This window comes from Poecile atricapillus, chromosome 15 (assembly GCF_030490865.1).
Source record: "Poecile atricapillus isolate bPoeAtr1 chromosome 15, bPoeAtr1.hap1, whole genome shotgun sequence".
Taxonomy (NCBI): domain Eukaryota; kingdom Metazoa; phylum Chordata; class Aves; order Passeriformes; family Paridae; genus Poecile; species Poecile atricapillus.
The window spans coordinates 2,963,113-2,981,912 of record NC_081263.1 but is presented as its reverse complement, the minus strand read 5'-3'; the positions used below and the strand labels follow the sequence as shown (position 1 = coordinate 2,981,912).

Here is an 18,800-nt window from a genome sequence, read left to right as displayed (position 1 = left end):
GCTGCCACAAAAGCTTTGTGGAAGTTGCAGTCCCTCCCCAAATGCCGAATGTGTGGGTGCACCCCCATCTGTTAATGAACATTTGCAAGCACAGACCAGTTTCTGATCATGTGGGCAGAGGGTGGCTGTACCCATCCCACTTCTAGGAAAGATTAATTCCCCAAATGCCAGAAGTGGAAATAATGGAGTGGATCAATTTGGGGTTGTGGTGGTCTCAACAAAGGGTTAACAGGGGCTGTGCACAGCCAGCCCCTCACTGCCTCTGCTGAAGAAACATTAATTATAGAGAGCCCAAAGAATTCAGAGCTAAAAAGCTTGAGTAGTATTTAAAACCAAGACAGTCAAATAACCGGTTGGATTTGATCTCTAATAAATTACTGTGGTCTGATGGTGAAATTCAGCAAGAGGGTGACAGTCAGATGGGGAGGCTGGCAGCAAAAGTTTTAAAAATAAATAGTCTTAAATTGCAGGAAATTACAGCAAGCAGCTCCTTGGAGTTATTTTTCTGCACACATTGTGTGTCTGAGGAGGCAGGCAGCCTGCTGGCAAGCTTTTGACCTTTTGTGTGAGGAATAAAATATGCAGGTGCAATAGTGTGAGTGCACAACGGGGGACAGTGACTTTCAGCTGCGGCTTTGAGCACTGGGGGCCCTGCAGGGCAGCCAGGAGTGCTCCAGATCAGCTCCATTGAAGCTGGGAGCGACACAGGGAGAGGCTGTGGCTGTAAAGGATTGCAGAATTTCTGTGTTTCCTACAAATACCCTTGTACTCCAAATCTGTAAATCAGCCGGTGGAAGATGTGTGTTAAATGATCTGTCCGAGAGCTGATCTGCTTCTCGTGTTCCCTGTTTATGTTTCAGTCTGGAGAAACCCTCAGAGCAGCTGAGTTTAGTTTGATGATATTGCTGCCACCATGCTCTGACTCCCAGTTCCTTGGCTGAAAGGAAATCCAAACCTGCATGGCCTTCTTCCCATTGTAATTACATTCCAAATCCTTAAACCCTCTAAATAAATGTGAATTAGAAAGGATGGTTTTAAATGTAATGAACAAGGCCTCTCCATTCTCCCTCTGCAACAGAAGTGATGAACCCTGGATCTCTGTGGACAAAAGGAGCTGCTCCACTCAGATATTCAGTGTTTACCAGGTCAGTGTTCATACAGACAAAACTGAGGCATTCCAATCATTCAGTTCTCACAATTTAATGTTGCTGTTGCTGTTCCAATGTTTGTCAGTTGTTTGGGCACGAAAAATCACCAACTTTTACCGGGGGAAAAACCCCCATGCTGTCCCAAACACTTCCCTGTCTTTATAAATCATAGAGGAACTTGCACTGAGGATTATGAATCCAAAGTTTTACCTACTGATAGACCACATTTAGAACCAAGTTTTAGCTCCATGTTCTTATCAAAATATTTAAAAAATTGAAGGATGTGCTCTTGGAAGCTTAAATAACCTCCACTGATAAATTTATATCCATGTAGGTTTTATAACTAAACCCATTTCTAACTATTATCTGCTGGTGGCACCATTACACCAGAGGATTTTATTCAAGTTTTAAATGAAAAACTGCTACAGAGTACACCTCTCAATCTGATTTAATGGGATTATTTTTTTTTTTTTTTTTTTTATTTCTTCATAGTTTGGTGTCAGTTAAGTCATTTTGTTTCCATGGGGTCTTTGTGGGTGAGTTTTAAAGACATGAGCTTCATAAGGAGCCTGATGGTGATGTACCAGGGAAGAAAATTGTCTGACAGTGTCACCTAAAGTAAGTGATCTTTTATGCAATCACACCCTGATTTTTCTCTGTGCATCACAGGCAGTTCCATACTGAGTTTTATTTTCTCCTCCTTTTTTTATTCTTTCAGCAATCTTGACTAAATAAATTTAAAAGCCAGCTTAGATCATGTTTCATCCTTCAGAAGATTAATCTTTGAACTTGTTTTTTCTAATTGTAAATGAGTAGGAACAGGTACATTAATTTTTTGTCTGTGGGATAATCATACAGAAACCCTTTTTTTTTAGTTGGCAGTTAAATACAGCTTATTTTTTTTTTTCTTCAATCTTATATTGTGCTAATCTTTAATGTAATTCCTTAGACCTTTCCATTATTGATATATATTGCTGTATAACTGTGCAAGCCACTTAAACATAGTGCAGTTTGATTTTTCCTGTGGCTAGGAGAGCAATCCCTTCCAACAGTATTTTTCCACACAGATTTCTTCTAGAAAACTTCAGTTTTTAGCTTAAAGTTATGAAGATTGAAAATTTTGAGTAGTTACCTAAATTAATCTGTGTCTTCCCTGGGAGACACAAGCACTTCTAATTAAATATATAATTGATTTTATTAGTTCTGTTTTTCTTGCAAGGAACTGATTTCTGCAGTCGTCTCAAAAATGGGAGAGTCACACTACACTTCAGTCCATTGTGAATGCCTTTATCCATGGCCCATGATCCTGTAAAATTCAGTTTAAAAATCCCCTTATAAAAACTGGTATTTTTCTGGCTTTTTCCCAATATTAGAAAACACAAATTCCCCCCCCTGCTCCCATGTTACCCTCTCCCTCCCCTGGTTAATGTTGCTTTATATCTGGGCAGAAGTAATTTGTGCAAGACACATTACTTATAGGACAGTGCCTAAAAATACATCAAAAGGTCACTGCACAGCAGACAGAACGCAGCACTTGTTCCAGCCACTCGCACTGAGAACGACAGGTCTTTGTTAATATTAATTGTGCAAATTTTAAACAGTGCCTGCTTTAAAAATACATTGCACAGACGTGCAGCAATGAGCATTTTGTGAGCCCTGGGACTGGGTAACGGGGGTCAGCTCTTCACTGATGATTTTAGGCAGAAGTGTTTGCTGTTCTTATTGGTTTCCAGGTTTGTGAATTGTGCATCTGCTTGCAGGAAAGTGGGGTATATTTTCAAAAACACCAGTGAAATTAAGAATAACAAAGATGTAGAAAGTACCAAGATTCAGAGCTGATGATTTGCACAAACTGTGTGCATTTTTTGCATTGAATTCACTGTGATTGTGCTTATAACAGTAAGTGTGTACAGAGAACATGGGAAAAGCTCTGCTGGGAGAGCAAGGCCAGGTTCCCTCTGAGCTCAGGAGGAGCTGAGCTGCTCTGAGAAGGTGGAGCAGAGATCCTGCTGCTCCCACAGAGTCCAGCTGCCTTCCCACAGCTCCTGGCCCAGGGATGCCTCACTCTTTCCTGGCTCCCTCAGCACCTGGAACTGCTCCTCCAAGGCAGTGGTGGCAGCTGCTCCCTGGGCTGACCCAGGATCCACCCAGGGATTGTCCCCAGGGGCATCTTCTCCCTTCCAGCTGCTGATGTGGCACTGAAAAGGAGCTCCTGACACACAATCACACACAGTCACCTCTTGTGCCATCCCTTCTTGGGAGCCCAGGCAAACCAAAAGGTGTGATTCTCTCCTCAGGTGGACATTAGCCAGGAATGATGTTTTTTACTAAAACCACAGACTCTGAGTCTTTATCCAGAGAAAAGGCTGCAGCTTTTGAAAGCCTCTATCAACATTAAACAACCAAACCCTGGCACCTGGACACTGTTCCCATCAAGGCCCTCTCACTTGAGCACAGTTGGTTTGTTTTATAATTTATCCTTAATAAGAAAATGTTGAAAAGATCTAATTCTGGCTGGGCATCAAAGGCAGTGGAGCTGTACAGGGACAGAGTTGTTTATAATGTGACTGTGCTGTGTGGCAATTTACAACCCAAATTTATGTTGCTATTGAGTATGGCCTTTTTTTTCTTTTGAAAACTCCTATATAAGTGTGTTTACAATGGTAATTATTCACACAGAGTTAGAAGCAAAAAGAATGCAAGTGTGGTGAAAGCAACAGCAGCACAAGGAAGGTGATGCTGTGCAGGTAAAGTCATTTCAGAGCTTCCTCAAATGTTAAGCTGATGAACATTAATTCTCTTTTGGAAGAAAGATTGAGGTAGAACAGATGGGTTGGTTGCCAAGAAAATGCTTTGAAAGGAAGTAATGTGCATGTTGACATTTCCTGCTTTTGCATAATTATTTTTTAAATAACTTCTGTAATTGCCTTGAGTGGAATCATTGTGTTCATTAGTGAGGCATGAAGACAAGCATTTCCAGCTTCTCAGAAGGGCTGCCTTGTGCTGTACCTCTGTCTCTTGCATCTCACCATCCCAACACGTGCTTTTATTTTGTTTTTGACAAAGCAATATGCCATCACTCAAACAAAAATCAAGCAGCATCTTTTCCTTGCCGTGTGTGCACCTTGTTCCACCTGGAGGGGTTAAACGTGAGCAGGACTTTGTTCACCTTCCCAAGGCTGCCCACTTGGCATGGAAAATCACAGAGCCTGCCCACCCAGGCCACGAGGTTCATCTTCCTCTGAGCACAATTACAATTTGTTGGCTCATCATCAAATGCACAGAGCAGGTTTCGGAACAGAGGATGTTGGTAGGTTGAAGGCCGAGGAATATTTCCCCCCCTGGCCCCTCTCAGTATCCATGTCCTGTGTGCCGGGGATCTCCTCTCTGCTCCCAGATTTTCCCTGTGAAAATCCCAGTTTCCTCCCTCCTCACCCCATCCCAAGCATCCTCTGCCAACAGCGTTCTGCTGCCTCATTTTCCAGTTCCCCTTGGCCATGTTCTGTGTGTGGAGATGCTGATGGGCAGCAGCACCTGCTGCTCCAGCCGAGCGCCTGCCCCGATTTGGGGGATGATTCCTGCCAGCCGTGCCCTGGGCTTGCCCTCTCTCTGTTCCTGTCAGGTCTTTGCCTTCCACAAACTGCCCATAATTAATTAATATGGTGATAATTAAATCTCCCCTGCACCAGGCAGTGCACGAAGAGCCCTCCTTGTCCATGCAGCTCTAAGGATGCCGTGATCACCTGCCGGCTCCACAATGCCCGGCACCACCTATTTGTTCCCAACGAGCTGTTTCAGCAGCTGTCAGATGCTAATGAAATGTTTCAGCTGCTGAAACAACCTGTGCCCTGTGCAAACCGGGGGGCACATCATGGAAATGGGCATAAATATTCATAACTATTCATAATGGCACTAACAAAACCAAAAGTGCGAGTGCGGTTATCAGAGCTCCAGCGTGGATGTGTTGTGATGGGTTTAGAGTGATGAATGCAGCCTGGATGTTTTGAAATCATGCTGTTATTTTTGTAATTGTGAGAAAGAAAAACTCACTAAAGGTAGTGGGATTGCAGGGTAAGAGCAGGATTTGTGCTCCTGGATGATGTAGGCAGTTTTGGAATTGGGCAATGCTGTCTGTTGTGGGTGGTGCACTGAAACTTGTTCCTGAAAGAAAAGAGTTGCTGTGTTTGCTCATTCTCACTCTTCTGAACCTGCTTATGAAGAATTAAAAACTTCTCACCAGATCTGTGCTAGATGCTTATGGAAGACAAATCCCACAGACTGAGTTCAGTGTTTTACTTTCTAAAATAATTAATGTCAGGAATAGCAGTGTATCTGATTTAATCAAGAGTTGATAATTTCCCACCTTTCAGCACCCTGAAGTCTAAAATCTTTGACATCAGCATAGAAATGTGAGTCAGTCTCTTTAAACAGACTGCTTTACAAACTAATTCTGTCAATGTGTCTGCATTGGGATTTTTTAAAAATAATTTTGTTGGTAATGTGCTCTTACTTTTTTTCTTCAGATTCAGGATAGCCCTGCTGAGAGAGGACAAGGATGATGTTCCTCTTGAAACCCTGTGTTGGTAGGTCCCCCTAAGGCACATCAGAAGCCAGTGATACCTATTTGCTCATATTTCTCTGCCACGTCAATAACTTTCAAAATCTGTGAAGTGTTTTTAATCAGTGTTCTGTAAAAGAAATTTATTTGGGGGAGTCTAATAATGTGTCTTTATACACCCCTTTCCTCTTCTGCCCAGAGTGAAGTTTACCATCAAAATTCACTGAAAGGCTGCTGTTTCAGGATTGCATAAAAAGGTGCAGAGCTGGGCAGGGATTAAAAGACCAATTTTGAAAACTGTTGGAATGCAACTGATTTTAGTTATGGAAGCTTCAGTGGGAAAAATCCCTGCTGTGGGCTGGTTCTTACACACAGTGATTCTACTAAATACTGCTAGAAACAGATAGGATTCAATTTGAGTGAGGTTGAGCATATGGGAAATATTTCTTGGGTATGTGGGAACTAGACAGGCTCCATGAAGGCATCCAGCTGATAAGCTACATCTGAATCTGAAAATAATCATAAATTGGTGGTATTACCTTGAACTATTACCCATATAGCCTGGGTGTGTATATTTTTCTGGGGAAGAAGTCTTGTGAAAATAAAGTGAATTCAGTGTCTCAGATAAAGAATGATGTTTTAGTTGGAAATTGTTGTCATAATAGTTGCACGAAAGGCTCCAAATATTCTGCAGCTTGGTATGAATAAAATGTTCAAAGGTACAGGTGTTGTTCCTGAGCCATCAAAGAGTTTTCCACTGCCACCACAGTGTTTTATTAAAATGAAGAGAAAAGATAAAAAACAAAGCTCTGTGCTAATCTTTTGCTTTGTTGCTTAAGGGACATTTCAGTAGAAAGTAGCAATTTCCATATCATTTGAATAGCAGTTGCAGCCCATTGATGTTTAAAGTAAAATGTGCAACTCCTGTAATCAGCAAAAGAGATGCAAATGTCTTGTCTGTCTCCAAGTGCAGCTCCCTGCTTGCTGCCTCAATTAGATTTAGAGTGGAAAACACGATCAGATAATGAAAATCATGGGAGCTCCTCTTTCATCTCTTGGCTGCTCTCGGTTTGTTCAGGAGGAGTTGGAGGGAGCTGGATGCCGGCAGCATCACCTGAGCACCCGCAGAGCTCTGGAGGTGGGGAAGGGATGTGATCCCCCCTCTGCCCTTGTTGCCGCTGAAGATGAACAGATCACACGGACACAGGTCGAGGTGTGGTGAAGAGAAGAGAAGAGTTTATTTTTCTCCCCAGGATTTATAGGCTCCTGACCACAGCCAGGGATTGGATGGTCAGGATAACACTTTCTCACAGCACTGGCCATGAGAGATGCCCATCACAAGATGTGGAACAGAAAGAATGTACACATATCTATGTTTACAGTTACTGTCCTGGGAAAGTCTTTAGAAAACTGTGTTAGCAAGCTCAGAAGCTGAGTTTTCAGGGCGACATCTCACCCTTTTCAGTTTAATAAAAAGAAAAGAAAAAAGAAAAATGAACAAAGAAACTAGCAACATTATAAACAATCAAAAGATAAATAACAGGAAAAAATACAATACTCCATACAATCAGAAGGCTGTAATTTCAGGGTGATACTGCCCTCTCCCCTGGCCCTGCCCCTGGGGACAGCAATGGCCTTTTAGTTCTGTTTATGCCCGGTGCCATCCCACTGCAAGCCTCTGCACATTTTTGTAAATAAATGATCACAAAAATAAATGACATTTAGCGTTTAGATGCCAGGCCGGTGGTTTTGGTGCAGGGAGCAGCGCAGCAGGTTGGATAAAACCCCACTGAGCTCCCTGAGTTCTGCCATCTCAGGCTTTGGGTGGCTGGAGCCGTTCCTCAGAGGGCTTTTTAACTCTAAAAATAACCTGTAATGGTATGAGGGAAGAGTTTACTTTATCCTTCACTTTTCCAATGTGACAGTGAACACTTGCATGGTGCTGTCCTGTGCCTGGTGCAGTGATTAGAGAGGAGTTTCCATCAGAATGATTCCTGAGTGGAACTGCCCTTCCTAGGGAAGGGAAAACTTCCCAGGAAAAGGCTTGGGCTTGAGCAAATTAAAATCAGTGAAGCCTCCAAACAGGTTGCTGATGGGATGAGAATTCTCCTTTGCTTCCTCTAAAACATTTTCCTGGAAAGAGGATGTATTTTTTTTTTTTTTTTTTTTTCTTATTAGCACTTTTCCTAATCAGGAGACATCTTATGGAAAAGGATTTCCATCTTGTGGTCAGCTGTGGTAATAAAACACTCCAGCTGGACTTTTTTTCAAAGCAAACCAAACTGGTTTCAATAAGAAATAATGCAAATCTCTTGTGGTTCCTTGTGAAGGTAAATGCTGGAGACCTCACAGAGTCTGTTTGTACAGAAGGTAAAACTTTCAGGATTATCCCTCTTCATCTTTAGAACTAAAATAGTTGGGAAAGGTATAATATAAATGATTCACGATGGAATATTTAATTTTGACACATTATACAGCATGTTGGCCTCAGGAACCATGCACAGGAACCCACACAGAATTACGTGGAACTTTAACAGAAAGGAGGCAATTACTCCTGAACTTCTGGGAAAATTTCCATCCAAAGCCAAATATTGTTGCTTGGATTGTTTTCTATTCCAGGATGACTCTGAGTCTCAGTGCAACGTCATCATAACTTCATGCAGACATTTGTTGTTCAGGACAAATTTTGAAACCCATGCTCTAATCTTGAAATAGCAAAACGCTGCAGGGTTAATTGCTGGAGTTCACTGGAAAATCTACCCACTTCAGTGGGAAAGACTTTTTAATATATTTAAAAAAAAACAAATTTGGAAAGGTCATCTTAAATATTAAGGGCTGTGGCTGAAGGGCAGGGCTGTGTGTGCTGGGGGAGTTTAGAGCTCAGATCTTGTGGAGGTGCTCTGTAAATGACCTCAGTTGTACGACCCTGCAAGGAAAGGTGAGGCTGTAAAAAGGAATCATTCATCTCTTAATTTAATTACTAGTTTAATTACTGCCTTGTCCAGTTGTGCGCTGTGATGCTCGTGCAGATTGCACTGAAAATCTGACTTCAGCAAGAGCTGGACCAGCCTTGAATATTTACAAGGAGAGTTAAATAAGATCTCAGATCAAATTCTTGGAGATAAATGTAAAAACTTCAGAAGTATTTTTTGAGGGCTTGTAACTAAAGGAGATGTTCAGTGTGTTCCTCAGTGGGTGCCAAAAAGCTTATTTTCAGAAGTGTCTGAATTTCAGGGAAAGTCAATAACTGCTATATTTAAACTGAAGTCAATGCAACTGCTGCTGAAGTCCATCTATATTCTTTTTGTAGGAATACTAAAGAAAAAAAATGCAGCATGTATATGAAAAATCAGGTAAAATGTGTATGACTTACATGACACAACAAATGTAGATTTCAAAAAACAGGTCAAGAACATGTCTGAGGTTGTGCTGTAAATGTCACTGAAAGGAAAGTAGAAAATGAGATGTTTGTGAACTCTTTGCAGTATTTGGTAAATAGATTCAGAAAAACTTATATCCAAAGGTTGCACATGGGCCTCGTTCTGCAGCCAGTGGGAGTTTTTGCCATGGTCTCTATTGAAACAGGATCCAGTTTATTTCTTTATTTCTTATGTGGAGGTATAAACCTTGGACCGTAATTGCAAGAACACTTAAGGAGGAAAACATTTTCTCTTAAAAAGAGATAAACAAAGAGAAAGAGAAACAAAATAAAAGTTTTTTAAAAACATTAAAAAATACTTGAGGAAAGGCTTCCTTAAATCAAACAAATCTCTCATTTTGCTTTTAGACCTTCCTGGAGGGTGCTGTGTTTATCCCATTTGGTTGAAGTGTGAGAACTTTGTGAGATGAAGCCATTAGCAGCTGGAGCTGTGCTGCTCTGGGGAAATGCAGCTTCCACAATTTCACATTTCCCCAGAGGAGGTGAGGGGTGAGGAGCAATCAGCCAGACAGGAGAGAGGAGATGTCCTGGCACTGACAGGAGTGGCTGAGCCTGCCAGGGTGGCTCTTGGGCAGGGCTGGGGATGCTGTGCTGGGCTCTTGGAGCATCCCTGACCTCTCCATGGCTGCCTCAGCCCCTGGAGATCCAAATCTCCAGGTCTGGATTCTTCTGTGAGTTGTAAAATGTGCATGGATGGGCATTTCCTCTTGCAAAGTTTTGGGAGCTCGTGCAGGTGTTCCCTTACCCAGAGTAACTCCAAACAGAGGCTTTGAGCCTGCTGAGGATGATGATTGAGGGGTGAACAACTTCCTTCAATTTATGGATAGAGCTTCCTTTCTCTGCTTCTAACTGCTGAGTAACTCCATCCCTTGAAAAGTGTTTCATTTATTTAGTTCTTTGGACTTGTAATGTTTCCTGGAGCACTGTGTGTTGGTGAAAAAGTGTTTTATTTGTCTGAAATTTTGTTGACAAATTTTGCCTTGCTTGAGTGGAGGTCTTCATTTCAAAGCAATTGCCCTGTGCAAGTAACACCCCTGTAAGCTCTTGTGACAGCAGTGAGTGGGCACCATCCTCCCTGCTCCTGCTGTTCCCAGCCTTGGAAAGGACAATTTTGTGCAAGTTTTGATTCCCACATCCTCATCTCTTCTAACTGTGAGGAGGAATGTAAGTACAGGTGCTTTGGGGAGAGCTGGCTCTCCAAATGGACTGCTTTTTTAAAAATTTTTATCACCAATTGCTAAGAAATGTCTGCAGGAAGCTGCCAAGCACATTCTTGTGGGGCTGCTCTCCATATAAATGTGTGCCAGGGTCACCCAAGTGTGGCCCCAGAGGAGAGAGGTGCAGAAGGTGAGCAAGAGCAGGGAGGTGTTTCCCTGGCATGGTCTGTGCTGGGACACATCGTGGAGAATTCCCCTTGGAAGGGGCTCCCCTGATGACCCCACCTGGACTTGGGAAGTCCCAAGTTTTGCCATCCCAGTGGATGGTGGAAGTGAGGAATCTGGATGGGAGATGGAGCTCGTGGTGCCTCAGAGCAGGCCCTGAAGCTTTGGCAGGTTCTGTGGCCCAGATCCAGTGTGGTTTTTCCTTTGGTTTTGGTTTTTCTGCCATTCCCAAGCCCTGGGTGAGTGCTGTGACACCAGGCTGCAGCTTTCAGCAGCAGCAGCCCAGAAATGCTGGTTAATCACCAGTTTATTAGCTCGTGGCCTTAGGCAAACCTAAAATCATTAACAGCCCATTTGTTGGGCTAATGACTCTTTTTTACTAGAGGTATAATTTAATATATGGTACCTTTCATGCTTAATTATGCTCTTCAAAGTTTCTTTTGAAGGAATTTATTTTTCTGTGTGCATGTATATGAGAGGGTTGGGAGCTGGCTGGCTTTTCTTGCTTGCATGTGTTAAAATCTGGATAGTTTATGTAAGAAGATTTTAATTTAGATATGGGTATTTCCCCTGTTGCTTGCTCTTTCAATATTTTTATCTTTGAGCACTTGAAAAATAAATAATGATGAATTACCAACAGGTTTAAAATAGCATCATTTCATGCCCCTCTGTAGGTTACTACATTGTTTTGGACAAGACCTAAACCCAAAGTCCGGATCAATAGGGCCATTGTGCCAGCAGCTTCCAAATGAATGCAAGTCTTGATCTCAGTGTCCTGGCTGTTTTCCAGCCTGGTTCACATTTTACTCAGCAGCAAGTCCCACTTCTCTTCCCTCTAACCTCAGTGGGAATAGAGGCAGACCACTGCAAAGTGCTGCTAATCCCACGTGCCATTTGCATGCAGCACTTGTAAAGCATCCTGGGATCAGTTGGGATGAAAAAAGGCTGTGCACGTAAGATGTTTTTCATTGGCATCCCAAATCTGCTGCCATGTCAGTGAGAGGAGGTTATGACTCTGTCAATCGGGAATTTTAATTTTTTAATTTTTTTTTAATTTTTTTTTTTTTTTTAAACGAGGCAGCTGATTGAGAAGGATAATAAAGATGAATTTGATTTTCTTTCTGTGAGCTCTAGTGTCCCCTTCATGGAGATTAAAAATTTCCCGGTGCTGTTTTCAGCTCCACAGAGCAAGCAAAAGCTAATCCTGCTTGGCTATACCCACACTATTGCCATCCACTAATAGGATCGCCATACAGTTGTGACTTTACAGGCACTGGGAGAGCATAATCCTGTTTATTCAGTCATCCAAAACACTGATGATCTGAGATAATCAGCGGGCTGGGAGCAGGGGAGGAGGAGGGATGAGGTTTGCTTTGCCGTGTGGTTCGTCTGGGCAGACGCAGAGTGCCAGGGAATGGCTCGGTCTCCTCACAGAGCATGGGAAGGGACCAAAAACATCCCCCAAGGGCAGCCCTGGGGAGCCAACCCAATAAAACAGCAGCCTTGGCAGTGTCTGATCCAGATGTTGCCCTCAACAATTCTAAATTGTTCATTTTGTGTCTGATTTAATATAGAAATACTCAGTGTCTGAGTGGCACATGAGGCACTTTGTACAAAACACTTTGGCTACAGGTGGCAGAGGCTGTGTGTGAATGGGTCCTCTCCCCATGTTGACTCACGTTTGGAAAGCTATACCTACCTTGGTGGTGGATCTAAATTTACTAAATTTGGATCTAAATTTACTAAAATTACAACTATTGTTACATTTTTGTTAGGCACGAGGCACAGCTTTCCATGGGACACTGAATATTTGTAAGCAGACAGTGGATCTGTGGGGATGTAGGAGCACATTCTGCAGAGCCCCAACCAAGAAATAGAACGTGTGAGACTTTCCCCAGTGACCTAAAGCCTTGAAACTGGGCTGGATAAAATCTCTGGAGAAGGCACAGTAGTGAGCTTTCAAATTACTTTCTTTTCTTGTTCTTGTGATAATTAAATCACAAGATTTAATGATCACACTTCATATTCTATCCCACTAATTCCTTGGCTCAGGTTTCAGTGAAAGGCCCCATCTCCACTTTGATTTTATCTCAGTCCATGTGTTTTTAGCAGTCAATACTTTCCTGTTGTAGATATTCCAATGTGTATAACCTCAACTTTTACACTGGGCACGAGCCATGGATTAACTTCAGTGATGCTGATTTTGAAGTCTCATTTTATGTTCTCTGAGCTGTCCTAGTCCAGATGACAGGTTTGTGGTTTGGGGATCCAGTAGCAATGGCTGAGCTCACTGTTCTTTATAACTAAAGCACTGTTGTTAGGTGCAGCTCCTCACCATGGTGACACTGCAAATATTGAACACAAAGTGATTCATGGGCCCCAATATAAAGCTTACTTTAATTAATATTTTACAAGATAACTTGCTTTATTTAACTTTTCAAACTTGAGTGGGTTGGGAAGGACAGAATGTTGCTATGGATAATTTATGGCCACTCATATTTGTGTGCTTTTTTTTTTTTTTTAATTAAATATAAAAAGTATTGTTTGTTTTCTCCTCTCCCTGCTGGCAGATGTTCAGGCCCTTGCAGGGCTCCAGGGGATTTTCTGTGTGTGAGTGTTGAATGATGGGCTCTGAAAAGTGATGTTCTTGCTCTCCAGCCTCCCTCCCTCCGTCCCTTTGTGTCCCCATGCAGGCAGTGTGGCAGGGCTGTGTCCTTCCTGGAAGTGCTTTGGGATACCCTGAGCAGAGAGCATGCTGCTCTGACCCCTGACCATCAGACCCCTCAGAGCTGAGCTTCAGCCATATTCCCCTGCAGAAATTAATTTTGGGTAAGTAACACCAGGCTCTTCTCCAGAGCTGGCAGGAAGTGAAGGAATATGGCAGATGCAGAGCTTTGGGGCAATGTGGGAAATTCGCAATCAGGAAATTAGCCCTGGGGTTGTACTTCTGAAGTGGAATGCTATGATGAGTATATTCCAGATTTCCCTGCACTTTGAGTGGAATTTATTGCACCTAAAAATTAATCCATAGACTAAGAACAGGCATCAACCCATCTACTTAAGTGGTGGCCACACCATCCTTAGAAGTGATCATACACAGGTCTTTCCCTCTGGGTGTGTCCTGATAATCTGAGAGATCACAGCCATGGCCTCTCACTGCAGTGACCAACACAGGGGAGGCCTCTGGAGAAAAACTTTCTCAATGCTTAGGTTTTTCTATAAGTTTCCCTCTTACAACTAAGATTTCCTCTTGTAATTTTTACAACCATAACTGTAAATAAGCAAGCATTATAAAATCAGTTAAATTCACCAGCCTTCTTCTGCAAGCAGGGAAAAAAATGCCCATTATTAAGTCCTGTTTGCCACAAAGAAGTGCCCATTAGTGTGTGTCCAACCCCTTTATATAAAACTGAGAGCAATGAAGTCACTGGCAGGGCTTTTATTTGTCTATGTGAAGTCCTGCAGAGATGGCAGAGAAAAAAATCCTGCATTAATAAAAGAATAAACTCCTCTTCACGTTAACATAAAATGCTTCTACAGTGATGAAAAGATTTGGGCTTGCTCCAGTGTGGTTTTCCCCGTGTGGTTGGTTTTTGCATTTCTTTCAACTTGCTCTTTGTAATCCATTTCCAGTTGGGTTTTTTTCCCTTTCCAATCTGACATAGAGCATGATGTTACAAATTCTGGCCTGTGACAACTTGAGGAATATTTATGTGCTTGGACAAAATATCTTCCCTTCCAAGTCAATTTTAAATGCCATGGAAACGTTTTACTCCCGAGGTTTTGTTTGTCATTGTTGGTTATTAAAAACCTCTGCCCAAGCTCAGCAGTGACACAACAATCCTTTGCAGGAGGCATTTTCAGGGATTTTGCATGGATAGCTTCAGGAAGTCAGGAGGGGATGATGGAGAGGAGAGGAAAATAGAGATGGGACCTTTTTCTATACTATTTAAAAGGTTTCTTTTTCTTTGCAAAGTGTGCAAGCAGAAGTAACCATGAAGCAGGAGCTGGAAGTTGAAACTGTGCTCACAAGCCTGGCCCAGCCTGATGTCAGAGGACAACCTCTGGTGAGCTTTGTGTCTTTCCCTGTCCTCACAGCTGGGAATATGCCAGGATTTAAAACCAGTGTAGCATTAACTGCCCCATTACACACAGCAGAAAGCTGAGGGACTGACCTCATCTTCCAGAACAAGTGTTTTAATGCTGCCCAAAGTTCAAATCAATCAAAAGGTCAAACTTGTTTAAGGCAGGGTGTGATAAGAGGGGCAGTGGAAGTGCAGGAAGCTCGTTCCCACTTGGAATGAGGCCAGCCTGGCTTCAGGAAAATCCCCAGATAGGATGAACCCTGGAGAACAGCGATGGATGAGAAACTCAGGGCAGGGCCTCCCATTGCTTGAGACAGAGAATTCCCATTAAATGAAACAGAAGGAAAATAGACCCTGGTGAACGGGACTTTGGGTCCTTCTCCTGGCAAAGCCAGCCCAGGACACAGCTCACAGTGCCTCGATGTTTTGGTCAGGTGGTGGAATGGACTGTGGGAGGGAAAGGGGATTTTCAGCCTGAAAGGTTTGTCCCTGTGAAGGAGGAAAGAACGAGGTTACTTTTGTAGTCCTGAGTGCTCAGAGCAGCTCTCTGGAATGGTCCAGGCTGGTCCTGGGGCATCTCTGCCAGCATGGGCATGGTGGGATGTGAAAAACTTCTGGTTAGAGTTGAGGGAAGTGGCATCTTCAGTTTATCCCCTTTGGGGAGGAAGATGGACCTCACAGCTTTCTCAGTTGGGACAGGAACAGAACTTTTTCCCTTTCCAAAGGCAGAATTTTTCTCTCTCAGTGTTTTCTTCTGTGTAGGGGAGAACATGGAAAACTTCTCTGTGGAAAACCCTCCTTCTGGTTCTATGGGGGGCTGCTCAGCAAACCTCAGCAGCTGTTTGGAGAACTCTTTCCACAGCTTGTAATGGCTGCTTTTTCAAGGGTCTATTGGTTTTATTTCAAGGGTCTAATGGCTTTACTCAGAACAACAGCAAAAAAAAACCAAAACAAGAAAACAACCAACCAAACAAAAAACCACAAATAAAAGGAAAAAAAAGTAGAAAAAAAAAAGAAAAAAAGAGGGAGAGAAGAGTGAGGAAACTTCTTAGAGTCTGCTCCTGCCATTTGAATTATGATGGGGGACATAGCTGGGGAGCCCATTAGCCTCTGTGGCACATGGCCATGCTTTCATAAGCTTGCAAGAGATGGAGTTTTTCTATATAGCTTTTATTTTTTTTGGTCAAAGAAAGCATTCTCCAAGGGTTGACTACAGACAAAATCCCTGGTCCTTTTGGCAGAATTCCCTGGTGCTTACACAGCCAGGTTTTCTGTGCTCCAGCTCTGGTGTGACCCACGCTTTCAACACATCCAGGGCCAAACGAGGATCTTTTGACTCAGGCTGAATCTGACCATTTTTCTTCTATGGGAAAGATGTAAATAATTCCACAGGTGGGAGGAGAAAGGTGATATTCAGGATGAGGAAAAGTGGCCAAGACTGCAGACCTGGCTCTAAGAGGAAGGATGTGTTGAGGACCAAGCCACAGACCTGCTGGATCAATAGTCCAGCTCAGACTGCTCAGCCCAGGAGGGCACCTGCCCATCCTGTCCCTCCAGCCTCTGGGGTCAGGTCTGTGCTGCTTCTCACTGCTGGCAAAACCAGCAACACTGCAACAGAGGATGGGGACTTTTCCAAGCTCTTGTTCATGACACCAGATGTGCCTGTGCTTTTTTTCAAGCTCATTTGAATGTATGTAATGGACTTCTGGCTTTGAAAAATCATCAGTTACCAGATGTCTTTTAAATTGTCTACCTTGCAGAATTGTCCGTTACCAGATGTCTTCTAAATTGTAAACCCCTGTAGTCAGAGGTTAAAGCTGTGTCAAAACAGTCACTGATATGAATTCATACTACACTTCAAATGCACTATGACTTCCTCCAACTCTTTCCCCTTTAAAGTCTTCTCATGGAAATTTTATGGCTCACCCAAGATTTGCCACCTGCCCATCGCTAGAGATTCAGTGATAAATGCTTTTAATAATTAACAGTGGCAGGGGCTTTGTAGCTGTGTCTCATGGATATCTCACCTCTCAGACAGCAGAAATAAAAGCCTGTTGTAACAGCAAGAGTAATGATCTGGATGCTGGTGGAAGGTTCCTGCAGCTGCACCATCAGTGCAGATCTACACCTGGAGCTGTTTGCAAGCAGGATTTGTCCTGGGCCCAGTTTGGAGCTCAAGGCAGCTGGAGAAGCAGCGATGCTTGCAGAGTTCCTAAGGTAAAAGGGGTTTGGGGGTTGTGTGGGGCTGGGAAGAGGCCACCCAAGTCAAGAGCACAAGTAGGTTGGGTGCAAGTTTCCTTCTTAATCCGACTCTCCAGGGTCTCATCCAGCCTCTGTGCTGGCTGCCAAGAGCTCAGACTGAGTGGCTATTTTGGGATACAGCAACACCAAGTGTTACTTCAGAGATGTTTGGAGAGAGATTTAATAAAATCAACTAATAAGGTTTGACGTGCTGAAGATTAGGAAAAGTCATTCCGAGCATCTGAACTGACCTCAGGAGTGGGAGGCTCAGGGGAGTTATCCTGGGGACGGATATCATCCCCATGATGCTGGTGGGACAACAGCAGCTCACCTCTTTGTGAAACCATCTCTGAGCTGTGAGGGCAAACCAGCGGGGCAGCCTGGCACTGGCCTTAAAACTGAAAAGAAATAAAAATAAGGAAGGGAGAAGGCAGCTCGAAGCTGCTGCGTGCTCTGGGGCTGGGAGCAGCCCCTGTCCCTGCAGCTGGGGTGACTGCAGCAGCTGTCCCCGTGTAAATCACCCTGTCCCCAGCCCAGGGGTCCCCGCTCACAGCCGGGCGCTGCCCTCACACTTGGTGCCAACTGCTCGGGGCTGTCAGCTTCTGGTTTTGTTTTGATGGTTTAGGGTTTTTTTTTTTCCCTTTTTGTCACAGGACCAGCCCAGAATAGAATCACGAGATGGGTGTTTATTACTTTCCAAATAATCTATAGGCGGGTTTTAGTGCTGACACCGTTTGAAAGGCGGTGTCACCGCTGCGCTCATGTTTCCATGTGACACCACTGCTCGCTGGTTTTTCCCGTTTCATAACTAATAAGTGAAGTGGGTTTGACAGCCTTGGTTTCAGCTTCAGCCTGTTGGTTCCCATGTCACAGATAGGCTCTGTTAGCAGCAAATTCTTGTCAGGAGAAGAGAATTACAGCTCAAGCTCAAAATGTGCTGGTGTTCAGTGCAAAGCTTTAAATTCTTGACCAAAGTTAGATAAAGCCAGCTGAAAGCGTGACGTATTTGAAATACACTATCTATTTATCTTTTCCTCCTGACCAAAAATACCTAGAGTGGAAGTATGTGTCTTTGCATCCAAGCTGAGAACAGCTGAGCTTCTCTGAAAAAAAAAGATAAACACAGCATTTTTAATATTCTGGGTTTTAAAATCTGTGCAACTGTCCCTCTCCCTGGATATGTGTAGATTATCTGTATTGAAAGAAAAAGGTATCTATGGACATATCTTTAAAGAAAAAGGAATTATTAGTTTTCAAGGTGTGGGAAGCTTATTTAACTGGTATTAAGAAAAAATGTTAGTTCACCCCCAGTAGTCATTAATAGCTCTGAGCTCCAGCCTGAGTACAGATGGAGCTTTGATATGATCACACTTCTGCAGAGAGTATGTGCTGTATATCCTGCTGCTAATCCTGGGGTGGAAATCAGCTCCTCCCAACACCTGCTGCCAGGACCTGACACAAATGATTTCAGCCGCAGCATTTGCAGCCCCCTGGGCTGGATTTTGGATTTGGGCACATCCCAGCTGGGCAAGTCAGTGCTGGGCACTTTCTTTGCCTGGTGCTGATGTCCTCCTGTAAAACCTCCCTCCAGAGCCCCCTTTCTGTGCTGCCTTCCTGGGTCCCCTTCAGCCCAACCATTTGTTGAAGCCCCGTTTCTCTCTGCTGGATGGGGGCTGCCCCTCCCCTCTGGGCACAGCATTTGTGTTCAAATGTTTTTAGTTATGGTTTCCAGCAGGATGAGCTATCCCACATCCCAGCCTGGAACAGCCTGTGAAATACAGCAGCTCCTGGGGTCAGTTGAGGAGCAAGTGCCTGTGGAGCTGGGACCTCCAGGCCCTCAGGCTACAGCTCTGGGCTTCTTCAGGGAATGCTGTTTGTCTGGGGCTGCCATAAAAACTGGAGTCAAATGTGGATCCTGATGGTTTTGGCCTCCTTGTTAACATTTGG

General features: G+C 43.5%; 1 long non-coding RNA gene across 1 annotated transcript in view; it reads left to right on the top strand.

Moving 5' to 3' along the window:
* The first annotated feature begins 1,045 nt into the window (after window positions 1-1,045).
* Window positions 1,046-18,800, top strand: part of LOC131584797 (uncharacterized) — a 56,200-nt gene continuing 38,445 nt past the window's right edge. The window contains exons 1-6 of the long non-coding RNA XR_009278801.1: window positions 1,046-1,145; window positions 1,641-1,766; window positions 5,672-5,735; window positions 13,233-13,356; window positions 14,504-14,594; window positions 16,647-16,829. This is a non-coding gene — a long non-coding RNA (uncharacterized LOC131584797). The remainder of the gene's footprint in view (window positions 1,146-1,640; window positions 1,767-5,671; window positions 5,736-13,232; window positions 13,357-14,503; window positions 14,595-16,646; window positions 16,830-18,800) is intronic.